The following is a 17,210-nucleotide window of genomic DNA, read 5'->3' on the forward strand; positions in this document are numbered from 1 at the left end:
GTTAGCTTCGAGAAGCTTGAGCAGGATTACATTTCAAGGTCTTTCAGGATATTATACCGTAAACTGAATTCCTACAAGAGGGCACTGATTCAGGCTGCGTAAGCGCTCTGAAAAAAAAGATGCCGGGTACCGCCGGCTGCCCGACCCCGACTATTTTTCATTCTGACCACAGTACCCTGGGCGGCAGCTCACTCCCTACGCGCCTGTAGCTTGTGCGGTGTAGCTTCCAGCAGGGGCTCGGACGGGGCTTGGCGGCTCGGCCCGACTGCGCAGGTGGGAAGCGCTGGGGAACAGGAGAAGCCGAGGCGTCCCCAGAACGCGGCCCAACACCTCACGCTCTCTGCGCCCGCAGCGGGACTTCGTGCAAGAGAGCCCACGGACAAGGAAAGCTCACAAGAGCAACCAACACCGGCGGCCGGTAACACCGCCACCTCGCCGGCTCCCGGCGCCACAGGGTGCTTGAAGAGTCCTGCGCAGCGGAGGGGAAAGGAGGGGTGGGGAGGGTGCGGAGGGACGAACGGTCGGTACCGGATCCCTCCCCTTCCAGCCCCGCTGGGCGCCTGAGGGGCCGCGAATAGCTGCGGCGTTACCTGCCGGGATGGCGCCGAGACCCCGCCGCCTACCCAAGCCTGCCGCGGCGCCGCTTGATGACCTCATACACCCGGCACGGACCCTACCCCTCCCACCCCCGCCAGGCCCCGCCCCCGGCCGGGCTGGGACGGTGCTGCGGCGCTCGGCGGGAGGGCGGCCCGGGGCTGGGTGCGGGGAACGGGGAGCGGGGAGGGGGAAGAGGGAAGAGGGAAGAGGGAAGAGGGGAGCGGGGAGCGGGAAGCGGGAAGCGGGAAGAGGGAAGAGGGAAGAGGGAAGAGGGGAGCGGGGAGCGGGAAGAGGGAAGAGAGGAGCGGGGAGCGGGGAGCGGGGAGCGGTGTGGGTGGCCGGGGTCCCGTGTCACCGCACCTGTGCTCCTCGTACGGGCAGAAGGGAAGGTTGAATTTCCCAGTCCCAGGGAGTGGGGTATGAGGGAAAGAGCAGGAGGTGGCCTCCGGAGGTGAGCGGTGGTAGTTTTCCAGCCTCAGGATTGCTTGGCAAGCTGCGTGTCTGAACCTGTAGGCACGTTAAGGTGACGGGATGGAGAAACACAGGTTTGCTAGCGTGCCGGGGTGGGGCACTGTCATTGGAACGCAAGGCAGACAAAATCCCATAGACAGAAATAAAAACATGTAAATTTTCATCACCGGTTTCGTTAGACACTTCATTCTGTCAGATTGATAGTGGGTAGAGCGCTTGGAGCAGTTCATCCCTGATTAGCTGCTGGTATCATCGCCCTTTCGTGTCTCAGAGCTGGCTGGGTGCTGGAGCCACCCCCTGGCTCCCATGCAAGCCAGGGCTGCCAAATTGCTTCGTTGCTTCTGACAGCAAAAGGAGCAGCAACTGAAAATACCCATTTCCTAGCACTGAATCAGCTCTGCAGCTTTCTAAGAATGGTAGACAGGCCGCTACTGGCTGTTAAAATCAGGACCATAAAAGATCTTTGTGATACCTAGTTCAGCTTTGCAGTATTTAGTTTTGCAAGGCTTATTGCATATTGAATTTTCAGTCTGCAGATGCTAAAGGCTCCTTTGTGAAACTAGCATAAGGGATGGAGGGGGAGGGAATGGAAATGTCTGCACAGCTTGTCTGTGTCAGAAGAATTATTAAATATTAATTAGAATAGCGATTCCAACGGGGGTGCCTTAAGCACAGCTTAACAAGGTCACTTTCTCTTTAGACCAATGAACATTTAATTATTTATGCAAAGTAAACACTGACAGGGGCGATGGGGAGAGTCTCTCCCAGAGCTCCCAGTTGCATTTCCTAGTGCATTTACAAGGCAGGTGGGAAGTTTGGATGTAAACCCTTTCACACCTGGGAAATCTGCAAACAAAGCTTCCTCGTCTCAAGCAGATGTCATTATCCTTGTGTTGTAGGGAAGGAAAGACAGAGATAGAATCATAGAATCACCAAATTGTTTGTGTTGGAAGGGACCTTAAAAATAATCTGGTTCCACTCCCCCTGCCATAGTTCAGGTAGACCTCTAGTTCAGGCAGGTCAAAGCCCCATCCAACCTGGCCTTGAGCACTTCCAGGGAGGAGTCATCCACAACTTCCCTGGTCTACTTGTTCCAGCATCTCACCATCCTCACAGGAAATTTCTTCCTAATGTCTAACCTAAATCTCCACTCTTCAAGTTTAAACAATTTCCCCTTGTCCTCTCACTACACACCCATGTAAAAAGCCCTACCCCAGCTTTCCTGTTCACCCCTTCGGATACTGGAAAGTTGCTATAAGGTCACCTTGGAGCCTCCTTTTCTCCAGGCTGAACTTCTTTAGCCTGGCTTCATAGGGGAGGTGCTCCAGCCCTTTGATCATTTTTGTGGCTCTCCTCTGGACACACTCAAGGAGCTCTACATTCTTACTCTGAGGACTCCAGAACTGGACACAATAATCCAGGTGAGGTCTCACAAGAGTAGAGGGGGAGAATCACCTCCCTTGGTGGGCTGTCTGTGCTTATTTTGATGCAGCCCAGGATACAGTTGGCTTCCTGGGCTGCAAATGCACATTGACAGCTCATGTTAAGCTTCTGGTCCACTATTACCCCCAAATCCTTCTCCTCTGGGCTGCCTGCTATTCTTTCTCCTCCCAAACTGTTTTTGTGCATGGGATTGCCACAACACAGGTGCAGAACTTTGCTGTTGTCCTTGAATTTCATGCATTTTGCATAAGCCCACTTCTCAAGCCTGTCAAGGTCCCTCTGGATGGCATCCCTTCCCTCTGGTTGACTTCACCACACAGTTTGGTGTCATCAGCAAACTTACTAAGGGTGCACTTTATTTCACTGTCCATGTCACCAACCAAATCCAAGTACCAGCTCTTGAGGAACACCACTTGTTACACATTCCATTTGGACACAGTCACTGATCACAACTCTTTGGATGTGACCATCCAGCCAGTTCCTTATCCAGTGAGTGGGTGAATGTGCTTCTATAGCTTTACTCTTGCATCAAGAGTAATCTTATTTAACTTGTATTTTCAAAAAATGTTTTTTCTTTTATCCAGTCTGTTATATCAGCTGCAGTGATTGTTATCATCCACTACAGAAAAATACCCCCTTCATATAACTCCCATGGATGTCTTAATTTGGCCTTATACTTTGATACCAATTTGGCCTGATAAAATTCTAATACAGTCATTCAAATATGGGATGAACAGACTGAAAAGTTTTGCTTTCAGGAAACCTTACTCAACGAACACAAGAAAATTATTTGTTGTCCCAAAGAGCATGGGTTTTGTTATGCTCAGTGGAGAGATCAGATCATCAGGTAGTGTACCAGGTAGTACACCACAGAGAAGCTGAATGAGTGAATAATCATAAAGAACACCTACTCAGTCCCTGATCTCCAAATGTAATGGAAACAAAGACTGAAAGTAAACATATGCATAATTTAATATTTTCCTCCAGACCTGTGACTTTTTATAATATTGAGTGGCATGAGAAACGCCGCAGGATAGGACTGGATACAAGCAAATAAGGGTATAGAGAACATTTTACCTGACAGGTAGGCTGAAAAGCTTCTAACACATAATTGGAGGAGAGCAGCTGCAGAGAATGGCCCATGAGTCTTGGATGCTCAGTGCCAAAATGAGTTTCACTCATTATGTAGAGACCTCTTGAGCATGCAGTATGTATCCTCCCTTTTCTAAGCAAGAAGATGAAGAAGGCTGGTAAAGTCCAGTTTTCAGAGCCAGTAAATTAGCCTCTGGGAACACCTGGGCACAGAAGGTATCTGAGACATGGCTGCTGGTGCTTTAGCTTTGCTTGCAACCTTCACCCTCCTGCCAGCTGTGCCTCTGCATACTGCCAGCTTCTTCTGTCACATCCACAAGATAGCACAGGACAGTTAAAGTCTCACAGAGATAAGTGAGGAGCTCCTGAGGTAAGAGCAGTCAACAGCAAAACATTAGGGAAGCACCTGCACCTGGATTAGAACAATCGTCACTATCAGTACAGGCTGGGGGATGAGGTGTTAGAAAACAGCCCTGTAGAAAAGGACTTATCATAGATAGTACATTTATGTATCATACATGTAAAACATTAGGAATATCATTTTTTTATGTTGCAAGTTTGGTGCCATTTTCTGGAATTACACTAAAATTATAAGAACATCGAAACACAGGAAATGTTTGAATTCCAAACTTGATTCACTATCCACTCTGACAATGTGAAATGTCTAAATATTTGAAAGAAAGGAAGAAAATTACAATACCCCTAATAAACATGCCTTGGGAATTGTGTTAAGTCATTCAGCAATAAACTTCAATTTATTGTTGTATGGATTATCAAATTCTCTATTAATCTTTGTTTTATTTTTGAGAGTAATAAGCGTAATTGGAATTACCACTGTCTGGCTCATGTTCTGCTTTATTACAAACCTTTGATACTGTTTCTGCAGCAAAGTTTGATGAGGCAGAAAAAAGACACAGATCTCTGCCCCAAACTTGATTTGCAATTCACAAACTCTTTGGTGTTTATAAGAGATTGTCAAACATGTAAGTATAGGATGATGATAACTCGGAAAATGAAAATTTTGACAGTGACCACAATGCCTTTCTGAAGCCCATACCTCAACAGAAAAAAATTCTGTGAGTCACCTTCTTTACTCCGCAGGTGAAATACATCTTTGCCACCGATATAATATAACACAACAGTGTTTGCAAAGACTATTATTAGAGAAGCCTGTTTATTTCTATGAATCAGAAGAAAAAAATTATTTAGTCACAGGACTCCTGGTAGCATTCCTGAGACTATTTAGATATATGCATAGGTGAGAAGGGGATACTGGGAGATGTGTATGATTATAGTGATATTACAAGAGTTAAAGTTTTCAAAAATTTTACCAAGAGGAAAAAAACTGGAAAACAGTTGTCATTCAGTAAATCTGACACACAGGCTTTTTTTTTAGTCTGTGATACTTTTTCAGCAATATTTGATGTTTTGATATAGGACCTGGTTAGTTCACTTCTCAAGAACTGTAGGTGTGTCCTGTCAGACTTCACTGCTCATATAGTGTGGGGATCAGCTTTATAGGTGGTAGTAACCCCAGAGCCCCCAGGTTTTTTAATAGGTGAGCAGTCCCAGTGATATAATTTTAGCTTTGCAGAAGCTTTTTGTTACTCCCACAAGCTCCATTTTAAGGATTCAGTAAACAGAGGAGGTTGCACAGCCATATTTTATAGGGAATCTGGGATAATTTGAGGAATCCCTGGAATGCCTCTGCTTTCTTAAGCAAATCCATGCAGTCATATTTTAATGGAATGCAGTAGACACAGCTGTGTGTAAGAGTTTTGAAGTTTTTTAAAGATCCAAATACATGTGAAAATGATCCGTAAGAATTTAATATTTTTCATAGGCACTTTCCTTAACAGACTCATTGTTTCACTCATCAGAACTCATAAGAGAACTTACTGCCTGAAGGGATGATGTGAGTGAGGAGGTGTTTGAAAAACTCTCATCTTCTCTGAGCAGTGGTTTGTTGCTGCCACAACACTGCTGGATCGTGCTGGAATCAGGGTTTTCAGGGAAGAAACAAGTCAGTTCACTACGTAACAATGATGGGCTAATTTTAACATTTGACACTATGAAATAACACCACAGAAAACTCTTCTAGGTCACAGCCAACTGTGCAGCTGAATACATTGACATTTGCAGCTATAATCAGTAACAACTTATGAAAAACCTTCAATGGGAAAGAGGGGACTATTTTTGCATATATTTTATTTGTGGAGATGTTAAATCTTTGTGAAAGTCTTTGCAAAAAGAATCACAGAATAATCAGAAGTGGAAGAAACCTCTAGAAATCATCTAGTTTAACTGCTAAAGCAGGATTGCCTGGACCACATAGAACAGGATGGCATCCAGGCAGGTTTTAAATGTCACCAGAGAAGGAGACCCCACAACCTCTCTGGTCAGCTTGTTCCAGTGCCTTGTCACCCTCACTGTAAAGACTTTTTTTTTTTTTCTTATGTTTAAACTGAACTTCCTGTGTTTCAATTTGTGCCCATTGCCCTTTATCCTGTTTCTGGGTGCTACTGAGAAGAGTCTGGCTCCACCCTCCTTACCCTCACCCTTTAGATATTGCTAAGGTCTCCTTTTAGTCTTTCCCTCTCCAAGTTAAAGGGTCTCAGTACTCTCAACCTTTCCTCATATGGAAGGCGCTCCATTCCCTCAGTCATCTTTGTTGCCCTCCACTGGACTCTCTTCAGGAGTTACCCGTCTCACTTCAACTGAGGATCCTGGAATTGAACACAGTATTCCAGGTGTGGTCTCACGAGGGCAGAATAGAGGGGAAGGATGAATTCCCTTGACCTACTGGTCACACTCTTCCTAATGCATCCCAGGATACCATTGTACACAAGTGTACAATGCTGGCTGATGGTTATTGTCCACCAGGACTCCAAGATCCTACTCTTCAGGGCTGCTTTCCATCAGATCATCCCCTAATCTATACTGATGTATGGGGTTGTTCTACCCCAGGTGCTGAACCTTACATTTGCCATCATTGAACCTCAGGTTCCTTGCTGCCCAACTCTCCAGCCCATCCAGGTCAGGCTGTATGGCAGCTCAGCCCTCTGGTGTGTCAGGCACTTCTCCCAGTTTTTTTCACCAGGGAACTTGCTGAGAATGCACTCTGTGCTCTCATCTAGGCCACTGATGAGGATGTTAAACGAGACCAGACCCAGTACTGACTCCCGGGGGACACTGCTGGCTATAGACCTCCAACCCAACCCTGATCCATTGACGGTGACCCTCTGAGCTCTGTCACTACACTGACTGGCAAGTCCTTGAGTTTTTGCTGTTCAAGAAATGCAAGCAAAATTCAGTGAAGTTTTTAGGCTATATGTTTACATCACAGCACACTGCACAGGGTTAGAGATGCAGAGTTCACCATATACTCAAGATTGTGTAGAAAGACAGAGATACCTCAGTAGCTTGAGGATCCTTGCAGAGTCAACATATTGAAAAGGGCAGTCAGGCAGAGTTCCAGCATGAAAATTCAAAAAAATGAACCTCAAGACTCTTGCTCAGGTGCTGCTTAAGTCCCAACGGCCCCTTGCAGTCTTACTTCAAAGCTCCCAAGCTGCATGGCTGCTTACAAGCAGTATCTTTCCTTTGCAAGGGGGACTCCTTAATTCCCTGTCCTCCCCCTCTTTTTGTGTTTTACATTATAATGTCACCAGATAAAATACAGGGCTAGAGACAAAAGTGCACACAACCTTCCAAGTAAAAGCTTACACTGGAATAATAGTTTGTGCAGCTGCATGACCTCAAAGTTTATAGCACTTTTTTCTTCTGTAGTTAACCATAACAAATGTTAACACACTACAGATCTACCTGGATATAAAAGGACTAGCATTTTGACTTGAAGAGAGCAGATTCATAAAGTAGATTTTATTTTATTTTATTACATGGACTTGCCTGAGGATCCTGAAAAAAAAAAATCTAATAAAAAGTCAAAGAAGGTATTTGATGTAAATAAAATACATAATGAAGCAAAGCAAATGCTGGTAGATTAATTTACTGAGGACCACTGTATAGGTCACTCATGGCTTAATTTTCACTTAGTAATCGTAAATTCAATGTCATTGCCTCTGTGTCACTATAGAAACCACGTTTATATCACACACACACATATTTCATAGCTCTTCTATATGTAGCATATATATTTATAGTATTTGTAGTAAAGTAAAACTTAAGACTTACAAATCGTAAACTAACTCAAACTGGTTTACAAAAATGCCTTAAATTATTGGAACCATAAAGTAAAGGTCATGTGAACTGGTCATGAGCTAACATCCAGGGCCCATAATCTGATACAAAAATTGTTGGAATTTTAGATTTATGCACGGCTTACAGAATTTGAATTATGTTTCTGTATAAAATTGAGTTCCTATGGATCTTGACTGCAGGACAAGTGGCACAGACTGTAAATATCAAGGAAAAAGAAGCCACCTGGTCTGTCATGTATGTATATAAATAAATGTCACTAACTGTAGGAAGGGACACAGAACTCCCAAATAACCTAGGAAGTCAATGAAAGACCAAGAAGAAGCCTGGTTATGCATTTATATTTTTCTAATAGAAAAGAAAAAGTAAAAGCACAAAGCATTTTTGTAGCACTTAATTCATAAAGATTTAATCTTGGAAGTTTAACTAAAAAGAGATAGGAGCCTAACACCTCTTTTTCAGTGGACAAACATCACTCAGTCCTTTGCCTGTTCTTGTAAATGTAATAGTTTGCATATGAGATCACTGTTGGTTACAATTCAGGAAGAAAATTAGGAAGTTATTTCTCGTAGTTTTCTTTCTCAGTTTCATGCCATTTAGGAATTACCCATGTTGCTTAAGGCATATGTACTGTTTTTGTTGAATTCCAGAAGAGATGGGTCTGATTTTTAGCAAGAAGCTTCTGAACAATCTCAAGCTGGCATGTTAAGCAGCTGTGCTAGAAAAAATGGAGAATAAGCATTTTGACAAGAAAATAATTAAATTAGGCCTGCAACGGACAAAGCTGATGTGAAGAAAACTTTCTTAATGATTGATAATATCAATTCTTAACCATAATTTTTTTTTTTCTTTCAGAAATACCACTGGGAAGGCAAAAGAACTTGGGAGAGAGGGATTAAAAAAAGGTGTATTATTATGGCCTAAAAGGGTTCCTCATTGAACATGCGTGACCTGTTTCTATTTCACTTAACTGCTTTACTGCAAAAATGAAAGCAGTATTTACAGACAGATATACCGCAGCTCTTTAATATTTCATGACTGCCTGTGCAGTCCTTGTTATTCATTTTCAGGATTGACAGATCAGCCATGGGGATGTTCTTGCCATTTTGTATCTTGACCTTTTGTCCAGTATAATTATGTAAGACTAAAGAAAATATGTAGTAACACAGCAGATTTGCTTGGGTTGACTTAGGTTCTTTATTCTTAATTTTTAATTCCAGTGAAAGATTAAATGTGAGACCAACTGCTTAGGGGATATTCCTAGCAGCCAATCATTGAGTGGCCTTTGGCTTTACAGTTACTGTAGAGTGTGGAGATTTCTGCTGGTAATTTACTGGTTTTGACTTTCATTGAATACAGAGAAACAATATAACATTTACCAATACCTGGCCACTCATTCATTCCAATACTGTGGTTCTTACACAAATACTGCTGAAGGTAAGCATGAGTCTTTGATTTATGAAGCATTATAATACCTCTTTCCAAAGCATGTGGCTTTGCATAAAACTTTGTTAATTTTTATTTCATGTTAATACATTTAAAAATCCTAAAATTCCTATAGGGTGGTAGAAATTAAAACTTAGTTTATGTTTTGTTGCACAGAATTAAATGAACAGACTGAAAACAGAATTACAGGTTCAAAAAAAAAAAAAAAAAAAAAAAAGGAAAATACTAAAACAGTAACCACTCTTTTGTCCAAAGTTTTGCTTTGTTTTTAATGTAAGACTCCACCTACTTACTTTTGTATGTAAAATGACCTTTCCTGGCCTTTTACTTTTAGACCTGCCATGTTAGTTGAGACCTAAGGGAGAGAACAAGCATCCCGTCTTGTTTCCCCAGTTTATAGAGATGTTAATAAAGCCTGGGATATGTTAGTGAGAACCCATCTTAGGCAGCAGACTGAGTTTTTAGAGAGTCGGCAGTGTTGGAAAAAAGCCAACAGACAAACAAACAAAAAAAAAATCCCAAAACAAAAAACAAATAAACAAAATCAAGCAAACAAACAAACAAAAAACTCAAACAAAGAAAAGAAAATGAAAAAAAACCACCCCAAAACATGAGCCCACATGAAACAGAACCCAAAGTAAAGGCTGAACAGTGAGATGGCAGTTTCTAAGACGGTGTAAGACAGTGTCATCCGAGGCAATCTCTTTACTGGACATAAAAAATTACAGCATGCTAAAGGCAAAGGCAGTAGTCTACCAGGTTGTTTTGTCAGAGAAGGAAGAGAGAGTATATACCACACAGTTGCTATTTTCCTGGAAACACAGAGAAGTTTGTTCAAAAAACCAGTGAGCGTCATCACAATGATTGCTGTTCACGTATTCCCACCATCAAAACTCGAATCTTAAGCAGAGTTGTATTTCAAAAGTAAGCGTCCAAATCAGACTTTTGACTATATTCTAGTGCAGAGTTGGCCTGACATTAGTAAGAATGAGATTCCTGACATCCCAGTGAATTATGTTCTGGATTGAAACACTATCCTTGTTTTAGAGAAACATGTTATTTTTCTTCTATTCGTGGATCCTTTCTTACTTCACATGTCTTCAGAGCTCTTTTTCTTCAGACTGTCAGGCAACCAAACCCTTTGCTTCTTCCCAGCTGTGATGCTGTGCCAGCATGTCAGTACTTTGCTATTCAAATTTTGCCTGCCTCTGTGAACCACTACTAGCACGGCTTCAGGAAGGGAAGGGCAGTTGCCACTAGGGTATGAACATCAGTAGCTCATGAAGCATGAGCTAAAGAAATTGTCATGGTGCTGTGCTGAAATCCTTTATTGTCCTGCTATAGTTTTGTCCATCAAGCACTACTCAACTTTGTAAGATTGTTTTTGCTTTGTCTCCATGAGACCAGCATCAAAGTTGGCATTAGAGCCTGAAATGCTGGAGCTCCAGTTCTCCCTTTAGCTTCTCTGATCTTTTCATTAAAAAGAGCTCTGCCATGCCATGCATTCCCCAAGCCATTTTAGATAGCAAAGCTTTTATAAAAACCATTCAAACAAAAGGAGTACAAGAATACACTTGCAAAATATTTATGTAATTAATGTAAAATGAGGACACCCAAATTTGCTGACAAGAAGATTTAACTTTCAGTAGAGAATATAATCTCTACCAACAGGGTATACCTGCAGCAAAATTCATTTATATGAAGGGAAATAACCATAGCTCATACCCACTTGGAACTTTTGTACTCATTCAGACAGGTCTTTGTGTACTGAACTTGCATCCTCTGGCACTAATGATAAGATCTAAAAGTGAATTAAGTGCACGCTATTAGTTGAAAATTTAGAGATCATTGGTGAAAAACAATGAGGAAACACCACAGGCCATTTCCAGGTCCAAAACTACTTGCTTTGGACTGCAGACAAGAAAAAGCTAAATTAATTAAAGAAAAAATGGGCTAAAACATGAGAACAGGTTTTGTTTTTTTACTTCAAATGTTTCATGAAGCATTCATAGATGAGCAAGCTACTAAAAAAGTGCTCAGTGGAGTTTTCCATTTCCATTGCCGTATATAGCTTGTTGGAAGCTTTTGTCCTCAAGAAGAATGCTGGAGATCAAGACGTTTATCTGTTATTTAACTATGTTTTTCCTTTTAACTTTGAGAGTGATTCAGTTAACTCTATGCCAAAAAAAATTCTCTGGGTTACTTCATAGACTCTTAAATAATATGGATAAATTCCCACTAACCTACTAACCTGCTACATACTTGCCTATGACATTTCTGTAGCAGAGATCTCTATGTTCCAGTTTTAGCCTTGATTCCTGTATAAAAAGGTGGGATTTAATATGATCTACTAACCTCCAATGAAGTGGAATTCAGGCCTTTGAAATACAATGGGAGCTGGAGCTGCAGAGAGATGCAGCCACATGACAACTTCTGTTCAGGCTGCTTCAGGCACTGTAACCTCAGGAAGAGAGGAAAAGAAGCAACAAGGGCCAGTGAACCATAGCAAGGTTTGCTGGAGTCAATCTATCACATCCCCTCATAGTGTTTACATTTCTTCAGCTAGTACATGTTTATTAGTGTTTATTAGTACATGTTTATTAGTGCCATATTAAAAAATACCTCTAAAGCCTATTCCAGGCCTCAAGCTATTGTTGTTTTAAAATTTGTGCAGGCTTTGGGGAAGTGACTCTGTCTTCAGTTTATGTTTTTAAATTTATTTTGCAATTCTTATAACCATTTTTTTCAGTTACTTGAAAGTCTGAGTTTCTGCAGCAACACACAGCTTCTGCAAATTGGTAAAGTATCTGGAATAAGATGTCAACATGTTTTTAAAATGTCTGTGGGCCATGCAAAAGGGAAAGAGTCCTTTGGGTTCCACTCCATCAGTGAGACAAGCTGCTGTGGATGTACTGCTCACCCACACAGCATGTGCACAGTGCTTGGAAGGAGTGTCATGTTAGGTCAACAAACCTCAGTGCTTGTACTGCAAAGGGTGTGCTGACAGCCTAAATCCACACCTCAATGTATGAACATTGAAGCTGTCTTCCTCTGTGAAGGAGAGACTGCAAAACAAGTGCGCCCAACTTCTGAAGTTAGAACTGGCATTGAGATTAATGTATTTATGGTCTTTCATTGGCCAAGGGGCCAATGACAGTGGTATGGACTACTGAGCTTGTTTGCAGTCTGGCACGGAAGTAGCACCAGCCCAAGTTTCTGAAGAGTGCTAAAATGTGGGTTGCATTGAAGATAGGATGGTAATGATCCAGTTAGGTAAGATTAGCTCTGAACTTCACTTAGAAAAGTTCGGGGAATGGCAGAGATCACAAGACAAAGTCTGGGATTTGTCACAGGGCTAATAGGAGACCTGCAAATCTCTGTCACATCTTTGTAAGGAAAGGATCACTCAGTCTTGTTTAAGGGTAGTGACATTTGTATTTCTGCCAGTCAGCAGCCCTTGGACATCTGAGACTGTGACTAATATTGCTTTGAGATTTGGCCTTGCAAGAAGTGGGGTTAAAGGCTGAGAGCAGATGGGGACTATTTTGTGATAAGACTTTCCAAGTGGTTAGTGGGTCTAAGGGCTACAAGTCATTGCTGGATTATGACTAAAATTTATATTAGGTTTGACATTAAGGTTTGTCATAAAGAAGGCTGCTGGGGTAAATAAGGAGGTGGGTAATTTTAATTTTTAAATTTGGAGCCCAAAGGGCATGATTAAGTGCTGGGTCTGGAGCAGGGTCCTGAGGCCAATGTAAGATTGGTGATAATAAGGCCCAGTGATAATCCTTCATGGTTTTGTATAAAGGGATGACTGAACTGTGCATAAATGTCATATTTGCATAGTTACAATCCAAGCAACCATGATTACTGATGCCATGGCAAGATGCTAGCAGGTATATGTCAGTTAGTAGTGGGGCTTGTAGGAGTCAGTGTGTAAATGTTAAGATGAGAATTAGGTTGACTTGTACTAGGGCTGCAAACTCATAATCTTTCACCTTGAATGCTCAAGTTCCTGGCTAAAAAGTCCACCTATGATTTCTGTGGGTCATTTAGAATTTGATGCCAGAGCAACTCTGGAAAGTTCTTTTTGCATGGCAAACAAATGGGAAGAATGGCAGGGACTTTTAAAATGAAATTAATCAGTTTTGATTTTCTGAAAGTCAAGTAGTAAGGATAGCTAATCAGTTTATCAGAAAGCATTATTTTTTCATTCTAATTATACTATATTATTACCTTGGTAATACCTTGATATTACTGTGGTAGTACTAGGGTAAAAATAGAGTATAAGTAGGTTAAATATGGTTAAATATGAATGTTTTCAAGTTTAGTAGCTAAAGATTGCATTGTATAAAACTGCTACTTGAAAGTCAGGCAAAATACACTTCTCATTCAGGATTACAATAAGTATTTTAAAAGACAGTGTTATCACTAGAGAAACTATCTGTATATTTCTGCCATGAGATTTTCAAAGTTATTATGAATATCTGCTTTCATAAAGCATCACTGGTTCCTGTTCTAAAGTGCTTGCATAACATTTTTCTTCCTTTCTTTCTCTCGTGCTTGCCTGTCCTCACCCCTTCCTTTTTCTCTTTTTCCCTTCTCAATATCTATTTTTGTTTCATATCACCTCATTCTTTTGTTTCTAAAAGCACTTTCCCATTAAATTTCATTTTGAAGTATTCCCCAAGATGCCATTAAAAAACACTTGGAGGAAACTGTTGTAGAACACAAATACCTCATAAACAAGGGACCGCCCACACTACATCTTTTGTCCCTCAAAACCTGTACTGGCTTGCTGCGTGAGATCCTGGGAGCTTATTCATCCTTAGCTTCCAGTCTTGTAATAGCTCTTTAAGTCCTATTCAGCTATGAACCCCTTTAGCTTGCAGCTATCTATGTGCATAAATCAGGCTAAACGGATGCTGCAGGTTCCTGTACACTGAAGCGGGAAGAGGATTCATATCCTGGGTAAACCAGAATGGAAGTATCCTTTTGGCCAGATAAGGGACAACGGATATCAAACATCCCATTTCTTTCCTGTAGAGCAGTGGTCTCCGAACTATGGTTCCTCCACCCCCAGGGAAGCACAAGGCAAGACACTTGGAGTGCAGGAAGAAAGGGGTTTTTTTTCCATTATATAAAAAAAAAACTTTATGTCATCTTTTTTAATGTCATTTTGTGTATATTTTATTATGAGCATAACATTGGTACAATTGCACATCTAAATAATTGAAAAAATTTGCAAATAGTGGAGTGCATAATAAAAAAAAATTTACTAGTAGGGGTGCCCATGTAGCTATTACATCTGTAATGAATAAAATACACATATAATCCTCTTCTTAGACCTGTATGGGTGGTATTAAAGAGAAATCCTATCAGCCATTATAAAACCAAGTATCATATTTTCCCTTATAAGAACAGGCTAAATTAAATTCCAGCTGTGCTTGTTTGTGCAGTGCTTGCTCATCTTTCACAATTAAGACATACGGGAAGCTGAGGGCTTAGTGTTTTGAGTCTTGCTGTCTCATAAGGATTTCGTGTCACAGAACACACATGGGTCTATGTAATTGTTATTGATATTCAGCTCATGAATGACTGAACCTCTGATCTGAGCATACAAACAAAAGGAATCATCAAATGTGCAAGGACAGTTTGCCATATTTTCATTATGTAAACTTAAGAGTTAGGAGTGTGTGACTTGGCAACCTCACCCAATCCGAGCATTGAAAATCCTCTTTTCCAACTGAATATACTTTGTTCACACAGGTTGCTCTTTTTTTGGTTTTCCTTTTTTCAATTCTCATTGTTTGGGGTTTTTAAAATTTTTTCTTCTGGTTATGTGCTCAGCACACACTAGCAAAACATGATTCACAGAAGGATATGTAGACTGCAGAATGCAAAGAGGAAAAGATGAACAACTGCCAGTGAAGTTGTGAATGACAGTGGAAGTTCTGTCTATAGAACGTTGCGGCAGCTCATCTGTAAAAACAGGAATATCCTCATATGCTTATTTTTGTCTGTTTTATCCTCAGACTCTGTGTTTTAGGTCTGTGTAGTGTCAATAATTACTTCTACTGCTATACAGTTAGGCCCTTCATAATAACAACTGTACTAAAAGTAATAATCACAGCCACCACTACAGCAATATTTAGGGTAGTTGTGCAGAAGGTCTAATTCTGTACTGTTAAAACAGCATCACACACCACTGGAAAATTCCTTGAAGGTACGAGACTGGGAGGACTGACACAGCTGTAGAAGAGTGAGATGTTCAACAAGCAGGAGCATAGACCTCAAGGTAGTGAAAACACCATTTCCATTAGGACTTAAATTATAATTTTGTATTAGCAATAGCTGTCAATCTCTTCTCGACAGGTATAGAAGAGAGACAGCCTTTCTCTTTCCCTCAGTTTACTCAGTTACCACAAGTGCTAAGAGCTTTACAACCTCTTCTGAAGAGCGAGGCACATGAGGCTTCCCGGACGATCCTGTGCGCCTCCGGAGGGCTACCAGGCTCCAAATTTGAACTAATTCGGCATAAATAAGCATTGCCATCTGATGGCGGAGCGTGGGTACTACAGAGCAGCTCCCTGCCAATGGAAAATTGACATTGAAGCAAGAGTCGTTTTCTCAGAGGAAGTGTCTATGACTAAACACCAGATTTCATTTTTTCCGACACCATTTATGATTATTTTCTCATCATGCAAATCCTGTTTTCTTGAACTAGGTCGGTTTTGAAACACCTAGAAATAGATTGCTTCAATGTTTGCAACATTAGGAACCCTTTTAATCCCTCATCACGATGTTTCTAGCTTTTCCTTAGAGACAGGATGCTGGAAACTTTTGCTCTGAAACTTTTCCTTCTCTGTGGTGTTGCTCATTGCCATTCAGACGAGAAAGGGCAGTGGGATCTCAAGTGAGTGCACGTACTGCAATTTTGGGTGGCTGGCATTTACAGAGTGACATGTCATTGTTTCAGGTAGCAATGTGTCTTGTGCTTGGACAGACAGCTCTCATAAAAACCTCAGCAGTGTATTTCAGCTGTCACAAGTAGTAGTTTCACTCTCCCCTATGCACTTCTGGTAGTGGTTTGTATAACTGTGTCTCAACCTCACTGTTGTAAAGCTGATTTTTCCAATGCTGCCAGACTAACTGCTTAGCATAGGAAGCCTGGCCTTCTGTTCAGAAAGCTGCTCCCACTTACCCTTAAATTATCATTAAATCAGGCCTACTGATGATCTTGGTGCTGCTTCTAAACAGAGCCAGGTTGAAATAGCATTGGATTTGGGACCTAGAGAAGGGAAAAAATAGATTCCCTACTAGCTTATTTTAGAAGAGGAAAATAAGTAGCCTGCACTTTTACATCATATTCTGTGCTAGGCAATCAAAGTGCTTTACTACCTGATTATCTTCACAACCTGTCCTATGAGTGAAGCAATTCTGTTGTATTGCATTTCTCTGAACACACAAAGAAAGACCAGGCAAGCAGTTCAACTTTAGTAGCACACGGCTTTTTACTTCCTTGATTTGGTATCCACAACTTTGTACCAGCCTTGCTAGAAGAGAGGGTGGGTGGGTGGGCAGGTGGGTCCCCACTCATTCTTCTCCCATGATTCAGTGTCAGCCTGGCAGGTGCACAGCCCTAGCACCACTCACAAAGTGACAGCATCTGGCCCTAGTGGAAGACTTCCTTCAGTGCTACAGCACTGCTGATCTTTCCAAGTCCCTACCTGTAGTCATTCATAGCTGCTCTTTTAAGAAAGAGTTTGGAGAAACCATCACAAATCTGTTATCAAAAGTGATGTATTTTGATGAGGTGGGTAATATATCAGCCAAATACCCCCTGTGGAATTAGCATGCACTGGAAAAATTATGGCATTTCTGTGTTCTGAGCTAAGGGGCTGGCACCTCTTCGCTCATTCCAGCCAATACTGAATCTCCCA

At 41.5% G+C, this 17,210-nt stretch overlaps 1 protein-coding gene across 16 annotated transcripts in view; it reads right to left on the reverse strand.

Annotated features, from left to right (window-relative positions):
* Nucleotides 1–650, reverse strand: part of AOPEP (aminopeptidase O (putative)) — a 171,990-nt gene extending 171,340 nt beyond the window's left edge. For 9 of the 16 annotated variants that reach the window (XR_011723403.1, XR_011723400.1, XR_011723405.1 and 6 more), the window contains exon 1: nucleotides 176–637. The gene's annotated coding sequence lies outside the window, so the exon portion shown is untranslated. Of the gene's footprint in view, nucleotides 1–175 lie in introns of all 16 variants that reach the window. The other 7 variants (XM_071731507.1, XM_071731509.1, XM_071731506.1 and 4 more) reach the window with 5 other exon arrangements.
* Nucleotides 651–17,210: the final 16,560 nt, after the last annotated feature.

This window comes from Heliangelus exortis, chromosome Z (genome assembly GCF_036169615.1).
Source record: "Heliangelus exortis chromosome Z, bHelExo1.hap1, whole genome shotgun sequence".
Classification (NCBI taxonomy): Eukaryota; Metazoa; Chordata; class Aves; order Apodiformes; family Trochilidae; genus Heliangelus; species Heliangelus exortis.